Source organism: Euprymna scolopes, chromosome 10, assembly GCF_053919585.1.
Source record: "Euprymna scolopes isolate OS-2025 chromosome 10, ASM5391958v1, whole genome shotgun sequence".
Classification (NCBI taxonomy): Eukaryota; Metazoa; Mollusca; class Cephalopoda; order Sepiida; family Sepiolidae; genus Euprymna; species Euprymna scolopes.
In genome coordinates, this window is record NC_136491.1 from 59,805,119 (window position 1) to 59,826,502 (window position 21,384).

General features: G+C 37.5%; 1 protein-coding gene across 3 annotated transcripts in view; it reads right to left on the reverse strand.

The window, feature by feature from the left end:
- Positions 1-21,384, reverse strand: part of LOC145286001 (uncharacterized) — a 273,253-nt gene that overhangs the window by 198,596 nt on the left and 53,273 nt on the right. The window contains exon 1 of one of the 3 annotated variants that reach the window (XM_080134594.1): positions 198-390. The exons of the other annotated variants lie outside the window; for them this stretch is intronic. The gene's annotated coding sequence lies outside the window, so the exon portion shown is untranslated. Of the gene's footprint in view, positions 1-197; positions 391-21,384 lie in introns of those variants that run through there. 3 annotated transcript variants of the gene reach the window in all.

Consider the following 21,384-nt stretch of genomic DNA (forward strand, 5'->3'; position numbering starts at 1 on the left):
AAAAAAGGTGGGGGTGGGGGGGGGGGGTCCAGGTACGGGTTTTCCCGGGACGAGTTTTCCGAGCACCGTTCTGGAGATGTGCGTTGTGCGTCAAAAACTGCGTCATTGCGTAACACGAAAGTCCAAATTGATATTCAAAGTGAAAGTGAAAACTACGACGACAATGTCTGCAATAGAAAAATTGTTTTTAATTTTACCTTGTTTTTCAAGTTCTTTTTACGCCACTTATTTTCCACTAGACAAAGGTGATATTTTATCGGCGGCTACAGCAGCCTCACTTGCTCGTTATCGCTTTGTATTTGCCATTATAGTTTTTCTGATCGCACATGCCGCTATCTGCAGGAATAGGTGATAATGGCGAAGTAAGTGGTGGTGGTAGTGTCTGTCAATAGCTCGACACGTGTCTAGCTGGTGTATCAGAATTTTTGTAGGAATTTTTTGACACCCCTAACACAAAACTGCAAATAAAATATAAAAAACTCGTAATTTCTTTTTTAAAAGTGGGTTTATTTTCTTTATAGATTATACTTTCAAAATAAACTATTAAATTTGTATAAAAAGTAATAGAAATATTATTTTTTAAAAAACAGTAATCGAATTAATTGATTTTACGAGTTCAGTATTTTTCAATTTTTAAACTTTAAAAATCTATCAAAATTTTTCTATTGATTCTATTTTTACGATATTTTCAGGATCAATGTGAAATTTTATGCTCTTTCTAATAAACCGAATATAATATTTTAGACAAACGTTTTTTTTTTTTTTAAATTCACGCCCCACGCCCCACATTTTGAAATGTCTATTAAAAAGTAAATAATTAATTTACTCACCAAATTTTATATATCACAAATTGAAGATAAAAGATCAATAAATAATATAGTCAAATTTAAAACAAAAAAAGTGTTTTTTAGAAATTTACCTGTAAAATTCGAAGTTTAAAACCTTTTTTTTTTTTAATCATTTTTTTTTTTTTAAATAAATAAAGCCTTGGTCCTTGCTCCTTTAATTGAAAAAAAAATAGGGTTTGAATTACATTTTTCGAGTAGTTATAAGTTTGGAAAGACAGGGGGTCGAATTATTCAATATTTTTCACAAAGTTTCTGACACACGTGTGCATGCTGCCTATCGAATGGTAGTGGAATTATCAATTTACGAGGCATGGCCTTCTACAATGGTAACCCTGGCTTTGTAATTAGGGAAAGTGAGGGCTTCTCTTTAAGCCTGTTGCGTTAGGTGTGCCAAAAATTCCGTGAAAATAGTGAATAATTTCCACCCCATCTTTCTAAGCTTATAACTCCTCGAAAAATGTAATTCAAGCCCTAATTTTTTTTTTCAATTAAAGGAGCAAGGACCAAGGTTTCATTAAAAAAAACAAAAAAAAAAACGTGTTTTTTTTTTTTTTTTTTAAAGGTTTTAAACTTCGAACTTTACAGGTAAATTTCTAAAAAACAGTACTTTTTTTTGTTTCAAATTTGAATATATTATTTATTGACCTTTTCTCTTCAATTTGTGATATATAAGACTTTGGTACATAAATTAATTATTTACTTTTTAATAGACATCTCAAAATGGGAGGCGTGAATTATTCGACCCCCTGTCTTTCCAAGCTTATAACTCCTCGAAAAATGTAATTCAAGCCCTAATTTTTTTTTCAATTAAATGAGCAAGGACCAAGGTTCCATTAAAAAAAAAAAAAAGAAAAACAAATAACGTGGTTTAAAAAAACGGTTTTAAACTTCAAACTTTACAGGTAAAATTCTAAAAAAAAAAAAACACTACGTTCTTTTTTTGTTTTAAATTTGAATATATTATTTATTGACCTTTTCTCTACAATTTGTGAGTAAATTAATTATTTACTTTTCGGTGAGTAAATTAATTATTTACTTTTTAATAGACACTTGAAAATGGGGGCGTGAATTTAAAAAAAAATCGTTTGTCTAAAATATTATATTCGGTTTATTGGAAAGAACATAAAATTTCACATTGACCCTGAAAATATCGTAAAAATTGAATCAATAGAAAAATTTTGATAGATTTTTAAAGTTTAAAAATTGAAAAATATTGAGTTCGGAAAATTCATTACTGTTTAAAAAAAATATTTCTATTACTTTTAAAACAACTTTAATAGTTTATTTTGGAAGTATAATCCTTATGGATAAAATAAATAACCCACTTTTAACGGAGAAATTACGAGATTTTTATATTTTATTCGCAGTTTCGTGTTAGGGGTGTCAAAAAATTCCTACAAAAATTCTGATACACCTGTTGCATTTACCCTGAAGTTACAGAAAAAAAAAAAGAAAAGGCAGAAGACGAAACTGGACGCAAAATAGAAACAAATTCTTGTATTAACGTGGCTGTCTACAAATTACCAACTTCGGAAGCTGGTAATTCTCTTCAGTATAAAAACTTAGGACAACCAGATTCGGCTGAGTTCAGTTTTGACAAAAAAAAAGAAAATGAATAATTTATCAGCTCCATTTCCACAGTTTAGATAAATTAGGCGTGCTTATGCACGTTTGTTATCGTACCAAAATAATATTATTAAGTGCATAAGCACCGTGTATGTGTTTTTAAAGAGTGTTTTTTTTTAAATATACATATCGTTACTTTCTTGGTTTTGTAACTCTTGACTCCCAATTTTTCGTCTGCTAAAATTTTAATCACGTAATTACGGTGTAGTGTCAATCAAATAAACCATTTATTCAAGTGCCGCTTGTTATAGATTTAGCTGAATACGCTATTAAAAAAATCACTTTATTGGTACTTAGGCAAATATGTTACCTGGTTGGCGAGTGTATTGTAACTATTCTGTACTTTCACCTAACAATTTAATAAACAAAAAGATATCATAAAACTTGAAAATACTATCAAGAAAAAAAGGTGCTAGTGCACTTACTGATCCGCGCTAGGTGTATCAGAAATTTGGAGGAATTTTTGACACCCCTAACAGAAAACTGCGAATAAAATATAAAAAATTCGTAATTTCTTTTTTTTTAAATGAGTTGTTTATTTTCTGTATGGAATATATTTTCAAAGTAAACTATTAAAGTTGTTTAAAAAATAGAAATATTATTTTTTTTAAAATAGTGTTTACAAAATACCGGCGTGCAGCCACTTTTTTACGTAATAAAATCAATTGAATTTTACGAGTTAAACATTTTTCAATTTTTAAACTTTAAAAATCTATCAAAATTTTTCTATTGGTTCAATTTTTACGATATTCTCAGGGTTAATGGGAAATGTTATGCTCTTTCCAATAAACCAAATATAATATTTTAGAGAAACGTTTGTTTTTTTTTTCAAATTCACCGCCCCCTCCCTATTTTGAAATGTCTTAAAATTTTAATAATTAATTTATGTGTCAAAGTTTTATATATCATAAATTGAAGATAAAAAATCAATAAAGAAAATATTCTAATTTAATATATATATATATATATATATATATAGGTTTTTGGAAATTTACCTGTAAAGTCCAAAGTGTAAAACCCTTCTTTTAAAAAAAAAAAAAAAAAACACGTTGATTTTTTTTTTTTTTTAATGAAAGCTCATGTTATGCTTACATCGTCAAGTAAATACCAGACGCTGACAGTAAATATTTATATTTCATTGAATGTTTTCTTTTTTTAGATATTGAAAAAAAAAAAAAAAATGAGTCGATAAAGAAGTATTAAAATATATCAATCATTAAGGGAATTAAATAAGTCGATAAGAAGTATTAAAATATATCAATCATTAAGAGAATTTAAAAAAAAAAATCGATGAAGCAGATTTTTTGTTCTAGGGGAAAAACTTAAGTGAATGTGCGTTTCCTTTTTAACTACGGAGGATGAAAAATACTAATTTTGGTTAACACACGCAATAATAAAGAGACATTATTTATGTCCCTTGGACGAATCCGTATTTCATAAATTTCATTTTAGCAGCTTTTTACAGCTTCACGCAAAACACGTTGCGAAAATGCGATTTCCTATGACCCTCGCTTTAAAAAATCCTTTTATTTAAAAAAGTACATGGAATTTAAAATATAAATATGGACGAATTCTTAACAATGAAGGATGGAACTACTCATTTAATAGTATATTTTTTTAAGTAAGTGATTTTTTGGTATTTATATATATACATATATTGGTGCTAGTGCAGAGAGTGATCCGCGCTATTTTTTAAATCATATTTCCAAGTTTAATTAAAGTTTTAGGATATGTTTTTTTTTATTCAATTGTAAGGTATAGAATAGGTACAACCCCCCCCCCCTCCCCATGTTAAGAATGGCTTTTTAAATAATGTTATTATTTACGTCTGGATCACTCTCTACACTAGTACCCATATATTTATAAGCAAGTCAAAATATTTTGATTTTCTTTATATTTTTTTAAAGAAAACCGCTTAAAAAAAGCAAATATTGCATAATTTGCTATTAAACCTGATATATATTTTTTTTTAATTTGGTCTTTGCTCCTTTAATTGAAAAAAAAAAATAGGGTTTGAATGACATTTTTCAAGTAATAACTACTTGAAAAATGTCATTCAAACTCTATTATTAAGCTTCGAAAAATAGTAAGTTGAATTATTAAAGTTCTGATCATCATTTTTAATGGCCACTTTCTCATACACCTAGATCTGCGCTATTTTTTTAAATAGTATTTCTAAGTCTACTTAAAGTTTTATGATATGTTTTTTTATTCAATTGTAAGGATAAAGTATAGAATAGTTACAAAACACCATCACCATGTTAAGAATGGCTTTTTAAATAATAACGTTAAGCACGGATCAATAAGTGCACGAAAAAAATAGCACAGTGTGGCTATTTAAATTAAAATATTATATATATTTATATATAAAAATATAAATGGACCAAAGTTTTATGTATCCCAAATTGAAGATAAAAGATCAATAAATAATATATTGTAAATTAAAACAAAAAAAGAAGTGTTTTTTGGAATTTTACCTGTAAAGTCCAAAGTGTAAAACCATTTTTTTTTAAAAAAACACTTTGATTTTTGTTTTTAATTCGAAGCCTATGTTCTAAAAAAATTTCACTCAACAAAAAAGAATGAAAATATAATAAATCAAAAATTTATGTATTTCTTTGAGAAAAGAAAAAAAAAATTCCTGAAGTGTTTTAGTGTTTTTTTTTTTAAGGAATAATCTTATGAGTAAAATTTGACTATTTTTAAACTATGGGAACACATATTTCTCCAGGTACAAGGCTACACGCCTAACGCGAACGTGTAGTTTTTATGTCCTTTTGTTCATCTGTAGTTCAAAGCAAGGAGAAAGATTACTTCTGGTTTTTCGAAAAATGTTTCCATGATCGCGCGTTTTTCAAATAGTCGTTTAAAAAATTCTTTTATTTAAAAAATAAATGGAATTTAAAATATAAATATGGATAAATTCTTAACAATGAAGAATGGAACTGTGGGAGCCTTTTCTAGTCTCACACAAAAACATGCGTTCACATCTCAAGCTATATTACTTGTCATATACATACGCACACACAAACCTACGCGCGCATGTCCACACATGTACATATATTCACGTTCGCGTATATACACTCACATTCACGTGTATACACACACACGCTAACGTACACATATGTACTCACATATACGCACACATGGGCAACGTCACTTCCCCTTTCAAAGGAAATACACACATGCGCAAAAGACCACCGGAAACAATTATAAAAGCAAGAGCAATAAGCAGCATCTTTTTTTTCGCCTTAGCTCTCGAGCTGAGCGGTCGTCAGGCCATTCGCCCCTCCTTTCGGGGCGCCCGCACGTGTCACATCCCCTGCTACTATGTATGGGGCACGAGCTAACAGACAGTACGTGCACCTTACACGTTTTCTATCTCCATGGCGTGGATTGACTTTTTCTCTTTCTCTCTCTACGACAATAGACTTTCCTTCTCACCAGTAAACAGCGAGAGACGCACGCCAAACTAAACATGTGTAGTACCCTTTTCTTTCATTTGTTTCTTCACAAAATAAATCCTGGTTTGTTTAATTCAAGTAAACGCGTTGTTTGTTCCTTCCTTAAAGCAATTCATTTTCCTTTCCCAATTCAAATCATTTTTCATATTTTGTATAACTGGGGGATATATATAATATATCCACCAGTCTACTACAAAATGGTGACACCCGAATGTGAGATGAACATGCATTTCCTTCTAAACCCAAGTCCCGCAACAAACTGGTGACCGACTGACATGAAACAAACACACATGGTGACCCTACTTTTTTTTAAAGGAATTGTTTTGAGCGAGACTCACGTTTTATTTGACAAAAATAAAAAAAAATAAAAAAGGAACATTTCAACAAAGAAAGACAAGTGACCTACTACTGACAAGAACCTCAACGAACTACGATGACGAAACCCCTTGGCAGACTCAGCAGAAAATAAATACGGAGCTGTCAACTTCATACCGAATTTAAAAAAAATATTTGAGCTCGACAAACATTTTTCACGGTTTCCTGACATTAACCTGTAACAAACGCGAGGAGCAAAATCACATAGGCCTATGCAATTCTCTCCCGCACAGCAGATGCAGCAACAAAGAAACAATTACAGGACATCCCTATCAACACATAGGAAGAAGCTGAATCAACTCATTAGTTGAGATGCACGACGCACACGGATAAACTCACAACTGGAAGTTTCGTTGACACTGGCAACTGGAAACTCGTTCAACACGAACAAATGCACAACAAACGCCTGTACAGACCATGTACACACACTACTGCAGACTCATTTGCGAAGACAACGGCAACTGGAAACCCATTCAACATGAACAAATGCACAACAAACGCCCATACAGACCATGTACACACACTACTGCAGACTCATTTGCAAAGACACTGTCAACTTGACACACAACATCAACACGAAACAAAAATTGTCCTTCCAAACGAACAATTCACTTCACTGTCCAAGCAACTCATTGCACATGGCAGCACATAACAAACAAAACAAATGTCAGCCCCCCCCCAAAAAAAAAGAGTAAGTGCCTTTTCCATGCGTAAGTAAATACTTTTTTTTACGAACACATTCCGTTTTTGACGTTTTTTTTTAAACAACCACGCCAACAGCAAAAGAACAGGACGAAAAGTCAATTGCCGAAAACATTACTTAAAAAAAAAAATATACACTGCATATTTTTTTTCTCTCCTAGGAAGGGGAGTATTGTGGGAGCCTTTTCTAGTCTCACACAAAAACACGCGTTCACATCTCAAGCTATATTACTGGTCATATATATACGCGCACACAAACACACATGTAGATATATTCACGTTCGCGTACATACACTCACATTCACATGTATACACACACACGCTAACGTACACACATGTACTCACATACGCGCACACGTACGCACACATGGGCAACGTCACTTCCCCTTTCAAAGGAAATACACACATGCACAAAAGACCACCGGAAACAATTATAAAAGCAAGAGCAATAAGCAGCATGTTTTTTTTTCGGACCAGCTCTTGAGCTGAGAGGTTCAGCTAACCAGCCGTCTCCCTTTCAGGAGGCGCGCACTTGCGCACGTCACGTTCCCTGCTACTATGTATGGGGCACGAGCTAACAGACAGTATGTACACTTTATACATTTTCTATCTCCATGGCCTGGATTGACTTTTTCTCATTCTCTCTCTATACTACAATAGACTTTCCTCCTCACCAGCTAACAGCGAGAGATGCACACCAAACTGGATTGACTTTCTCTCTTTCTCTCTCTACGACAGTAGACTTTCCTTCTCACCAGTAAACAGCGAGAGACGCACGCCAAACTAAACACGTGTTGTACCCTTTTCTTTCATGTGTTTCTTCACGAAATAAATTCTAGTTCGTTTAATTCAATTTAACACATAGTTTATCTCTTTCTCAATTCAATTCATTATTCCTAATTTGCACCACCTCAACAAAACCACAAATTGAATTGTTTTCATTTTTTTTAGGTAAGTGATTTTTTGGAATTTATATAGATTTTTTTTATACTCGAAGGAAGAAAAGTTTCGTTGATTTTCTTCAAATCTTTTTTAAAGAAAGCCGATTTAAAAAACAAATATTGCATAATTTGCTATTAAACCTGTTATTTTAAAAAATTTTGGTCTTTGCTCCTTTAGTTGAAAAAAAAATTAGGGTTGGAATTATATTTTTCAAGTAGTTATAAGCTTCGAAAAATAGGAGGTCGGATTATTCGATTTTTTTTCACACATTCTTAACATCGGTTTCTGACACTGCTAACGGTGTGGTTCACCACTTTATTTTACATATTTCTTTTTTAAAGGTCCGTTTTGAATACACTTTAAATTCAAAGTGTTGTGGTATTATTAAAAAAAATGTCCCGTAGACATGTGCATGTACACCAAAAATGTAGGTAATAAATTGTTGATTTTGGTTTTTTGGGTTGATGATATATTACTCGCCTCAAACTGTGACAACACTTTAAGAGATGTTAAAAATGAATTAAATAAAAAAATTAAAATGGCCGATCTTGGACGACTATCATGGTTCCTCGGTATAAAATTTACCTGTGAAAATGAAACTATAACTATGAACCAATCACGATACATTAAAAAAATTCTGCTCAAGTTCGGAATGCAAGATTGTAAGCCGCATTCAACTCCCGTCGAAATGGACATAAATAAAAATATAGGGACCGAAACAAAATTCATAGATAACCGAATATACAGGGAAATGGTAGGGAGTCTCATCTACTTGATGACCACAACAAGGCCTGACATATGTTACACTGTAACAAAGCTATCTCAAAACTTATCGAAACCGACAATTAAAGACCTTAATCGTGCAAAACAAATCCTTCGTTACCTAAAAGGAACCAAGGAACAATCTTTAAGATTTAAAAAAAATCTACATATCCTCTAAATTTAGAAGGCTTTTCGGATTCAGATTGGGCTAACTCTGAGGATAGAAAGAGTATAGCAGGGTATTATTTTAGACTGTCAAAGACTGGACCTATGATCTCTTGGAAATCTAAAAAGCAACAAATTGTTGCCCTTTCTACTTGTGAAGCAGAATATGTGGCTCTTACTCATTCCGCACAGGTGGCAATTTTTCTGAACACCCTTCTAAAATCTATTTTAAAACCAGATCTAAGTAAAAAACCTATAGTAATTCATTGTGATAATCAGAGCAGTATCTTATTAACAAATAATTCTATGATTCATCAAAAGCATATTGATATTCATCAAAGCATATTGATATCAGATATCATTTTATAAGGGATGAAATAAGAAAAAAATCTATTACTCTTACTTATGTGACATCTGAGAATAATATAGCCGATATTTTCACTAAACCTATAAAAAGAATAAAATTAAGACATTTTATAACCGAACTTTTTGAAATCTAATTATGAATAAATCTCTTTTCAGAAACCCAAAAGGAAAAGCATGAACAGTTAAAAACACACACAAAAAAAATTGTAAATTGTCCCGGGCACGACGTTAAACTGCAACCATTTCTACCTTACTAACCAAATTAACTAATTAATACCTAACATAAATGTTTCCAGTTTTTGTTACAAAAAAAAAAAAGCCACTTGTTAAAACCCTTTTGTAAACTTCCTATTTGTCAAATAGTTCTTTTTGTATCTCTATTTTTTTTTGGCAAACATTTGTTAAAACAAAACAAAAAATGTATATTTGTGAATTTTTGTGCATATGTTTATATGTATTTGAAAAGTATTCTATTTGTATGTTTATATATATTTAAAAAGTGTTTATTTTTATATGTATTCCCCCCCAAAAAAAATGGCTTCTTTTTGCACACATTATACCAATATATTAATAATTCTTTTTGACCAATGAGAATAAAGACAAATTCCCCCAAAACCAGAAAAAGAAAAAAAAACAATTATTTTATTGGTTTATTTTTCTTTGTTCATTTATTCATTTTTCTTTCCTTTTCTCAAGTGAAACCAAAATTGAATCCAAAAGGATTTTTCCATTATATCAAAAAAGGGGGTGTGTAAAATGTTTTTGACTTGTAATGAGGGTAAATATTTAATTGCTGCCCACCTCAGAAAAATCTGGCACAAGGCCGGAAAGTGGGGACCCCGCAAGCTCCCCTAAAGAAGGGGCACTCCTGCAATTTAAAAAATTGCCGGAGTAACCCCGTCGGCATTCCTCGGTTGGGCACCTCAGGCAACAAGGAATAAACTTGCCCCACCGGAAAGCCTGGTGGCAAGGGCTGGGAGGGTGGACCTCCTAGGTATTACCCAGGCGGCATACCTCAGTCCAACAGGTGCTGGGCTGGTTTCTGGCCCCTCACCTGTTGGGCTGAGTGTCAAGTGACGAATCCTTGACATGTACTACCCTGTCTCCCTGCAGCCGAAGCTGCTAGGAGACCATCCCCATCAGACGAGTGATGTATTTAACTGTTTCGGCCCCGGCCTTGGCATTATCTACTGTCAAGGCCTCATTTGGGGTCCAAAACAACTTAGGCACCAAGGCCAGTAAGAGGGAATGGGGGAAGAAAACGGGACTTTGCTAATGGACTAAGCCAGACTTGCGTTGGAAGGCAAGTACTTTATTGAGAAAACCTATACTAGAATTTCTATCATTCTGTACTCAACCGCCTACATTCTTACCAGGACCTACTTAAAACCGACTGCTCCCCAGCTTACGGGATGGCGGGCGACATTCACGCTAAATAGAAAAAACATATTTACAGAAAATAAAACAAAAAATATATTTACAAAAACAAAAGTTTTTTTTTTTTATATATAATGGGGGTGAGATGATGGGGAGGGGGGGGGCAAACTATAAAACACCCAAAAAGAAAGAAAAAGAAAAGAAATAAACAAAATGCCTATGGGGGCGGGTTAGTAAGGAGACCCTCCCTTCCTATCTGCTAGTCGTCAAATGAAACGCCCACTGTCTTCCGGTCCCCTCCCTGGGGGGAGAGGTGAAAGCAAGCAGGTCGTTTCCTAGTGGGGAGTGGAGGACCTAAAAGACAGCACTTTTGCGTGCGAAAATAACTTGGGGTTGGGGTCAAAAAGGATGGATGGCGTCTTCCAAGATAAAATGCGTAATGGGCAAAACAGGCCGGGGACAAAACAAACAAGTGGACTGGGCATCTTTGGAAGCTCTCCTAGTGCCGACTAACAAAAAATAAAGAGACTACGGGAACAGGATCAACACACATACTTACCCTAGTCTAGGCCCTAACAAAGTACATGCTTTCCACTCTTGGTGGTTACTCAGCCTAACTAAATCCTACTCCTACCCATGTTACAAGATAAACCTTGTATTAAACTATAAGGGCTGGGTTCCGAGTAAATGACAATAAACCCTAGCACCTTAGGACCAATACCACTAGGGTGGGAACACAAGTTCAAACCTAACGCCTCGTCGGATGCACAAGCTAGTGTTGTGCACCCATCTCCTATCAAAGTCTATGCGGTGCAATCTTTCCCAATCACATCTGATCTTTATTTTAAGTTGATGCTTAAAATAAACGACCAGATCCTGATCGGAAACAGATCGCCCCTCATAGACAATGCCCAGACGTGAAACCCACGTCACTAATCTAGCTACAGCTAGGATCGCAAGAAACACTGCTCGTTTCTCTCTGGTAAACGGCGGGCTAAATCAAGTGGCACCGACCGCTCAGGGTCGATGCAAGTCGTTACCTGTCCAACATACTCCCAGAGACTCCGCACCCCGCTGCAATGAAAGAACGCATGTTCCCTCGTCTCCTCCTCCTCCTCCTCGTTGCAGCGAGGACACGGGGGATAATAATATTCACTATCCCTATAATCCCTAGCTATTCTGCCAAAGAGTGGCAGCACGTACTGGACTAGCCTCCATGTGATGGAATATTCCGCATTATTAATGTAGCTATTGGCAGACGCCCAACTCCATAGTGAGAGAACTTCCCTGCTTGACAGATGCAGCAACTCCACCAGCGAATCTTTTGCGGTACCCACCACTAACTCCTCATATAGCCTCCTCCTAGGCCGTGCAAGGTCAATGGACCCCGACAATGCCCTAAGGGCGGCTCAGCATTCGGTCAGGAAACGCCGTTCCCCCACTGGTCTCCTGCGGCCTTCAGCGGCAGGGACGGATATGAACCTCGGAAAAGCTTGTTCCACGACTGGTACCCAGTGCATTTCCGCCATCAGTGTCTGACTCAGGAACGCTAGTCTTTCTGCGTGCTTGTGACTTTGCAAGTCCGGCATTCCCAAGCCTCCCTCGCTAAGCTTCTGCGTACAGACCTGTCTGCGGACATACGGCTTTCCTTCCTTCCAAAGAAGTTTGAAAAGAAGGCACTCTAAAGCCTTACAGCGATCCGCAGGCAGGAGAAGTACAGACAAGCGGTAAAGGATCAACGGAAACACGTACATAGCACATGCCTCCGCGCGACCCTTCAAGGACAATCTCCTACGAATCCAAGTCTCTACTGACAACTCGGCCTTCGTCTGTACTTCCGACCAATTCTTGTCCAGCTGGAGGTCCGGCCCGAACCACACTCCGAGGATCTTTACCGGGCCATCAGTCCAGCCGAACGCACCTGGAAGCGAGTTTACCCCGGTCCAGGCGCCCAACCGCAGGACAATGGACTTGCTGCGATTAATCACGGCCCCTGTGACAATTTCATACTCAGCGATCGCCTCTATCACCGCTCTAACGTCGCTACGCCTTACAGCGAACACGGTGACATCATGAAGCGAGGCTTTGGCTGTATTGGACGCAAAAATGCCGAATGGTGACCTTAAGCCTAACACACCAGCTACTCCCGGTAACCGCCCCCACTAACTCCCTCTGAATTAGTGATGTCAGCTGCTCCCGGAAGTCGTTTGACTCCAACAAGGAGACGTTCAACTTCCAGTAGCCAGCCAACCTAGGCCTATTACCTAATTTCAGACGGGCCAACACGAGTTTGTGGTCCGAATGACCTAGCCAGTGGAGCGTGGGACAAGATAGGAAATCCATGTCGCCCCTTCTAATTAACATCCTGTCCTAGTATGTACTCGAACAGGCGGCCGAACTAGCATGCCACGTCCACATCTCCCTCCTGGGGTGATCCAGACGGAACCTGTCAACCAGATCGCACGAGGCCATCAGGTCAGACAGGCAGTTGTCACCCCGCCCCGACCCTCTAACCCCCCCGACCTTATCTATCTTGGGGTCCAGGACGGCATTCCAGTCCCTCATTAAGACTACCCGCTTCGGACCTGAAGAGAGAAACACCTCCACTCGCCAAAAAAAGGAAACCCTCTCGCTGTGGATGTTGGGTGCATAAACTGCGACGATCCGGAACGCGCCGCTTTTAATGGCAACATCGACCACGATTAGCCTCCCATGAGCGTCCGCATGGACAATGGTAACCGTCGCAGACAGAGTGCCACTCACTAGCACAGAAACCCCCAGGTTCTGGAGGCTGCCATATGCTGAGTAAACATCAAAATCGTTCACCAGCACATCGCAGTCTCCAGCCCCAACAAAGTGGGTCTCCTGTAGTGCAGCTACATCTACCTCAAGGGCCATGAGATCCCTCAGCACGCGAGCAGCCTTGCTTCGGGATCTCATGCCACTTGCATTCAAACTAGCTAGGTTCAAGCCCGTGGCCATGTTCCCCTAACTAGTAGTATTCGTCAACTAAGGGTCTGAATTCCTCGGGGGTCAGTATGTCAAAGGTCTGCCTGAGACTGCCCATGAGCAGGTCGAGCATAAGCCGCCCATCTCTGGCCAGACCCCCCACATCCAAGGGGAACGTCAGTTTAATCGCCCTATAGAAGGAGGGGTGAACGTAAATAGGGACTCGTCACTCGCAGCGCTTTGCCACTTGTGTCAATGATGGGTGCTCTCCGTCCATCAGCCTGAAGCCCGGGGAACATGGTTTTTCCGGCCTCCAACATCCTCCATAGCGCCTTTGCATGTCCTCCCCTATTCGGCCTCACAAACGTTATGAGGTGTGGGGCGTCGGCGAAGTTCTTCGGGTTGTTCACCTCCTTCCCATCCACCTCCTTTAGACCTTCCAGAACTTTGAGGTATTTTCTCTGGGTTCCAGTGAGGTCACCCGCCATTTCCACCTCACAGATATGCTCCCCCGGCCAGAAAGGAAACTTCCTGGTCTTTTCCATTCTGGGGAGCGTCTTTTCCACTTCCTTATTTTCCGCCGACGCCACTTTTCTTGTTTCTGCTACTTCCTTAGCTGGAGCTTCTGCTGGTTGCTCCGGTGTGTTGAATAAGGGAGGGGTTGGCTGAGCATCTTCTTGGGGGGTTGATGTTGGAGGCGCAGTGTTCTCGTCATCCATTTCTTCCTGGGGAGCCTCTTTGAGAGTCTCCTTCCATTCCCTTTTTTCCTTGGGTTTTTCTTTTTCCCCCGTTTCCTCACCCTCTGATTCGGAGGAGCTTCCTCTCAGTTTTCGTTTGGCCGTCGCCATTGTCGCTCTTGTTGGTGCTGGAGGGGCCTCTTTCTCTTTCTTCCTCCCTTTCTTGGCGACGACCTTACTCCAACTTTCCCCGTCTTTCTGGTTCTCTGCTCCCGTCTTTTCGCTTTCCTCCACCAGTTTCTCCTTTCCTCCGGCTTTGGCGGAGCCGGCTCTTTTCTTAGAGTGCAGAAACTGGAGATGTGTCCAGGCTTTAGACACTGCCAGCAGAGCGGTCTCCTGCCTTCCAGTGAGCAGAGCGGGGATCTTATAGAAGTTTTTTCGGTCAACCCTCATACTCACTTTATATGTACCGGGGGCCTTTTATCGGTTGCACTCCCTCCACTTCCCCATACTGCGATAGGGTGGCCCCCAGTTGGTCCTCCCTGATGAAACATGGAACTCCCATCACGGATACCACTGTTCGCCTCTTTGATTGATATTCGGGACGCAGCCGGATGTTTTTCCACGTGAGGTCCCCCTGTGCCCACCTCTCAGCTTCTTCGTTTGATGGCAACAGGAGAACCCACATCGCTTGGTATCTTCTTACTAAGTACTGGGCCGGGATTTTAAGGTCGCCCAGTACTTCTAACATTTTTTCCAGGAGAACCCCAACGAGCCCCTTCCCATTTGCCTCCAGGGTCACAAGAGACAATCGGGGAGGACTAGCTTGATGTGAGGGCTGGCCATTCCACCGCACTGGCTGGCGTCAAATTCTTTGGGACCCCCACCTCTGAGGAGCACCCATCCACAACGATCACGTCTAAAGATCTGCTCTTTCGCAGACCTTCAACTGCTGACTTCCGGGGGCTGCTAGATTCTGACTGAGTTTGAGTCCATTTCTTGATTGGCTTTCTCCGCTTCTTCTGAGAGGCCTTCCAGGCTTCTTCAACTTCTGGGGTTCCCTGGACGAATTTTTCCCACGCAGCTAGCTCTTCTTCTCTGGTGGTCGCCACATTATCCATGGTTAATTAAGGCTCTCACAGCCCAGGTCGACCATTGCCACGACCAAACTTGAACTGGGGTTGGCAGCCCCCGGACCGGAACTCGAACCCTTTTTGGACACTTCACCTGGGGCGTTCCCCAAGGTGGCAGGAGCAGTTGCCTGCTCCATCTCCTTTGATGGTCCTGAGCCCAACTAGAGGCCACCGATTCGGAAACCAAGGGGACCTTCACCTAAAAAGCCACGTCAGTTTCCCTTGGCCCTGCCGGCTGCTTAAGCACTAGCTGGACCCCGAACTATCTGCAAAAAAAAAAAAAAAAGGAGAAAAATCAGTTAATGAGTTGCCCGAGGGCAATAACGAAAACAATCAATCTAGCAAGTAACAAAAAAACAAGCATAGATTGCTTGTTTTTTTAGCAAGTAACAAAAAAAAGAAACCAGTCCTTGCGGGTCCAATCCCCAAAGGTGGGGCTGGTCCTTGCAGTGGCCAACAAAAACAACTGGAAGTCTCCGATGCAATGAGCACTGGTAACAGACACCACACCTCGATCCTAGCCAGAAGAGTCCGAAACACGATCCCCATCAGACGAAGTGATGGGAGTATGAGACGAATGGATTCGCCAATCATTTTTATAACCAACGGCTGTGCTAAACAAACAATGAAAACGTCCCAAAATTATTATAAAAATTGTCGAATTTTGGATTCAATCAGTTCGCCGTTTACTACATCACGGACCGCATTTAATTCTTGGCCGCCATCTTGCTTACTGATCTGAACTAAGCTGCCATCTTTGTTCAACACAATGTCTCAAAACTTAACACTTTAAATTTAAAGTGTTGTGTAATTATTAAAAAAAAAAAATCAGTTGTGCTTGTGCTTTATTTCTTTAATTTTGAATAATTTCACAATTATGAATTAATTCGCGTGTACTAAAAAAAAGTATTTCGTTACAAAAATATGTTGTAAAACTTGAATTAAACTTTTCGTTTCTTTTTACTTTTTTTAAAAATCCTATTATCGATTAGCTGAAGCACTAAGCAGCACTTTAAATTTAAATCAATGTATTCATACGATTCTTTGGAAAAGAAATATGTATAATAAAGTGGTGTTTATGCACTTACGTTACCGTGCTATTTTTTTTTTTTTTTTTTTTTTAATAGTATTTTTAAGTTAAATTGAAGTTTTACAATATCTTTTTGGGGTACTCTTGCATAATTTAACCCAAATTCTTATGAATTCCCATCAAGCATGGATCGGGCGAGACCGGCAATCATCGGTGTCAGCCGAACGGTAATTCTTTTTTGTGACGCCAGGACACCAGCTTATCAAAAAGTACGCCACACGCCAAATTTCATTCTGTCATAAAAACAAGTTTCTACAGGAAAAAAAACAAAAAAAAACTTATTGACTGAGTTGTACAACCATCATCCTCATGCGTAATTTCTATACTGATAAGTTTTTAAAAAATTTTTCACTGGATTATTATTGATTGGACACTAATTAACCAGATTATGAAAAAAAAATCATTATTTCGACCTTTGAAAGGATGCTCACTTTTTAGTTACAACGTTCCTGGTAAATCGGTCAAAAGGGACAAATTGACAAAACATTTAAATAAAAAGGGATAAATTGACAAAACATTTAAATAAAAAAAAGGATAAATTGACAAAACATTTAAATAAAAAAAAGGATAAATTGACAAAACATTTAAATAAAAAAGGGATAAATTGAGACAACATTTAAATAAAAAAGGGATAAATTGACAAAACATTTAAATAAAAAAAGATAAATTGACAAAACGTTTGAATAAAAAGGGATACATTGACAAAACATTTAAATAAAAAAGTATAAATTGACAAAACATTTAAATAAAAAATGGATATATTGACAAAACATTCAAATAAAAAATGGATAAATTGACAAAACATTTAAATAAAAAGGGATAAATTGACAGAACATTTAAACAAAAAAGGGATAAATTGACAAAACATTTAAATAAAAAAGGGATAAATTGACAAAACATTTAAATAAAAAAGGATGAATTGAAAAAACATTTAAATAAAAAAAGGATAAATTGACAAAACATTTAAATAAAAAAGGGATAAATTGACAAAACATTTAAATAAAAAAGGGATAAATTGACAAAACATTTAAATAAAAAAGGGATAAATTGACAGAACATTTAAATAAAAAAGGGATAAATTAACAAAACGTTTAAATAAAAAGGGATAAATTGACAAAACGTTTGAATAAAAAAGGATAAATTGACAAAACATTTAAATAAAAAAAGGATAAATTGACAAAACATTTAAATAAAAAAGGGATAAATTGACAGAACATTTAAATAAAAAGGGATAAATTGACAAAACATTTAAATAAAAAAGGGATAAATTGACAAAACATTTAAATAAAAAAGGGATAAATTGACAGAACATTTAAATAAAAAGGGATAAATTGACAGAACATTTAAATAAAAAAAAGGATAAATCGACAAAACATTTAAATAAAAAAGGGATAAATTGACAGAACATGCAAAAAAAAGGTCTCTAACCGAGACAACCTTAAACTACTTTTATTTATTTGAGCGGTAAAGACTTCTATGCACGAAACAATTAATAACCTTTCTGGAAAAAACGGGAAATCTCTTCATTTCTCTTAAAATTAAAGGAAACAACAACTCTTACTTGAAAGGCTGAAAAGAAAGGAACATACAAAAAAATAGTTCTTTTAAACCTTTGTTTCAAGTTCAGTCCTTTAACAAAAAAGGGGTTTTCCTTTAATGGGAACCACAACACAATAAATCCCTTTGACTTTAAATAGGAGAAAGAGAGTGAATTAGTTTTCCTTTGTGAAGGCTTTAAATTCCAAGGAGATTAAACAAAACGCGCAAAAAAAGGGATTTCCGGGGCTGTTTCACAGCAGCCAATCACCATCAGGCAAGAGAACTAGGAAGGCGTTGATGATGGGAACTTTTTTTTTTTTTTACATGGTAGTCACAACTTATCAAGGCCCGGAAGCTACTTGGGGATAAAGGTTATTGTGTGTACAGTAATCAATAGAATAATATCGTAGTAATCATTAGTAATGAAGATTTGATAAAGTGTCTTACTTAAGGGGGCGGTTTATCAGGAATTTGTTTATGTTGGACTTGAAGACATCCAAGTCGTAGTCAGATGGGAAAAAGGCAAACGGAAAAGTTCCACAGGCGTGCACTTCTAAGAAAGAAGCTTTATTCATGGAATCTACATTTTGATTTAGGCACAGATAAAGAGTAGGGAAAATTATTGACAGTGATTTCAGCTAGACAGGTGTTTTTTGTGAAAGATTGGCAAGGGAGGACCAGGGATTGGAGCTCAGACGAGCACTTGCCATGGAAATAACGATAAAACAAAGACCGGCTCACAAAGTCTCTTCTGTGGGAGAGTGGTTGCAGGGAAGAGAAAAGGGCATCACCCACTAGGCCACAAAGTCTATTTTGTCTTCTGTCAAGGCAGGATAGGCTGTTTTTAGCAGCTCTTGCCCAGATGTGGCAGCAGTACTTCATCCTTGGACATATTTGACTTTTATATAGATAGAGAATTGCATCAGCAATGAGATATCTTCTGGAGCGGTAGAAGGATCCTACCATTTTTCCAGCGACCTTGGCAACAGACTGCTAAGAAAAGGAAAGCCACTAAATAAAGAGAGAGAGAGGGAGGGATAGAGAGAGAAATGTCCACAAGGACTTAAATGACAAAAACAGGAGGGAGAGAGAGTGACGCACGCACACACACACACACACACACACACACACACACACACACACACACAACCGCCCACAGAAAGGCCCCTCAGGTCACACCACTGTTGGATGAAAGAAAGAAAGGAATGAGTAACATGAAAGCCACAGGCTTACCAAGATTGCTGGCCTTCCACCTCCCTTTGGCGACTATATCGATAAAAAAATAAAATTCAAACACTCTCCTGACAAGAAAAAAACGAGTTCTTGTAACAGAAAAGTTTCGAAAACTTAGATCAAGTCAAAATTTAAAGGGGCTTAATTTTTTACTCATTTTAATTGTGAATGCTGAAATTTAATTAAATGTAATTAAACTTAATTAAAAACTTAAAATTTCGAAAAATTTAATTTTCTCTTCGTTTTTAAGGTGTTTATGATGCTATTTCACGAATCCACAACAAGCCGATCATATTTACTCCATAAATAGGAGCGGAATCAACATAGATTTCCTTTTGATTAAGGAGGCTACTCCAGGCTTTCAAACCACATAAAGCCTAAACATATTTCCTGCATAAACTGTGCAGGGAAAATGCAGCACTAAAGGTCTGCTGAGCTTCACACATCAAGCTCAACAAACTAAGACTGACAAGATTCTTAAAAACACCCAAGCCTCTGGCGCTTTGAGGTCCTTCAAAAATCTCCAGGGTGAGAGCCAAAGCTTCAGGTTCCAACATCAGGGACTTCACCTCAATCTTACAACATCTTCCCAAAAAATTGTAATTTTGCTCCAAGGGAAAAATCCAGAAGTAAAATAAATTGGGCTATAAAAACCCAAGTAATGTTGCAAGAAGCAACGCTGAGGCATTTCCTCAAACAATTAATAAGGCATGAAAAGGCCTTAATTACTCCAATGCCAAAAAGGTTAACCGGAAAGGAGAATTTTCAGTCATATACAGACATGATTCAGCAGAAGGCTTCTGAAGAACATAATCTGCACCCACACAGAACTTTTGAGGGGCTGAGCTACACAGGTAGCCAACAAACACCTCAGAATAAGACAGCTGACACTCTCGTGAAAACATTGAGTCTAACTTGAGTTTGCTCAACTCTCGGTAAAATAGTCTCCCCTTGACCCTAACATGAAGTCATGACCCTAACCAGAAGTCCTGAAACTTTCAGAGTGACATTCGCTTTGGAGTTGCATGCTTGCACCGAATGAAGTTTGACATTCGCTTTGGAGTTGCATGCTTGCACCGAATGAAGTTTGACATTCGCTTTGGAGTTGCATGCTTGCACCGAATGAAGTTTGACATTCGCTTTGGAGTTGCATGCTTGCACCGAATGAAGTACTTACAGTACCTCCTCCTGGGAAGGAGTTGCGACCACCTAAACTCCAGTTCTTCTTCTGAGAAGATATCAGGACCTTGCCATCTAGGCTAATCCTCAAATTCAAACAGTCTCTCTGATCATCAGCAAACTGCTTAGACAACTGAAGCTGCCTTTCAATATTAATATTAGGCACAATGTCCACCTCACACCTAAATTTTCCCATAAAATGTCTAAAATTCCAGGTCTCCACACTCAGCAATCAAGGACACGGCTGGAATCCCTACAATAGATGCCTAATAATTACAAATTTTTCTTAATATTGACAGCAAGCTGGCATTTAGGAAAATCGAACTTAACACTAATAGGCGGGGTCTTCACTAAGCCAAACTTACCAGTACTTAGTGGATAAGTCTTGATAATCTGACCTTCTGGCTCAGGATCAGAAAACTTGACAGGCATAACCCAGGTCTTAAAGGCTACTAGGATGTCCTAACAATTACCCAGCTTACTACTTGTTAAAAAAGCTAGACATCTCAAAACACCTGCTACGAATACCCTTACATTAGCAGAGTCCTCATCCATAAAAGAAGGTTCTGCGTTCTTTATAGAGAAGCAACCATAAATCTTATCGGATAGAACCGAAACAGAAGTAAACCATGCATTGATCTTAGGTTTCATGTCATCGAAAATAGGTCTAGATGCATTAATCTCAGACATCAACGTGTTCAGTACCAGGACAATATTGTCAATAGCAAGCTGTCTCAAAGTCACAAGCTTGCTGAATGCTGACACGCCTGACATGATGAAGCTTCTTAAAATTCTAGCTAAATTTTAAAACTAAATTCTTTTCCATAGACAGTTAAAACAAACACACATTAAACTGAAGTTTGCATTCATAAAAACATTAAACAATAAAATCATACAAATAAATTTATCAATTTATTCACCCTAAGGTCTAGGTGGACACAAAGTCGGTCTTAACGA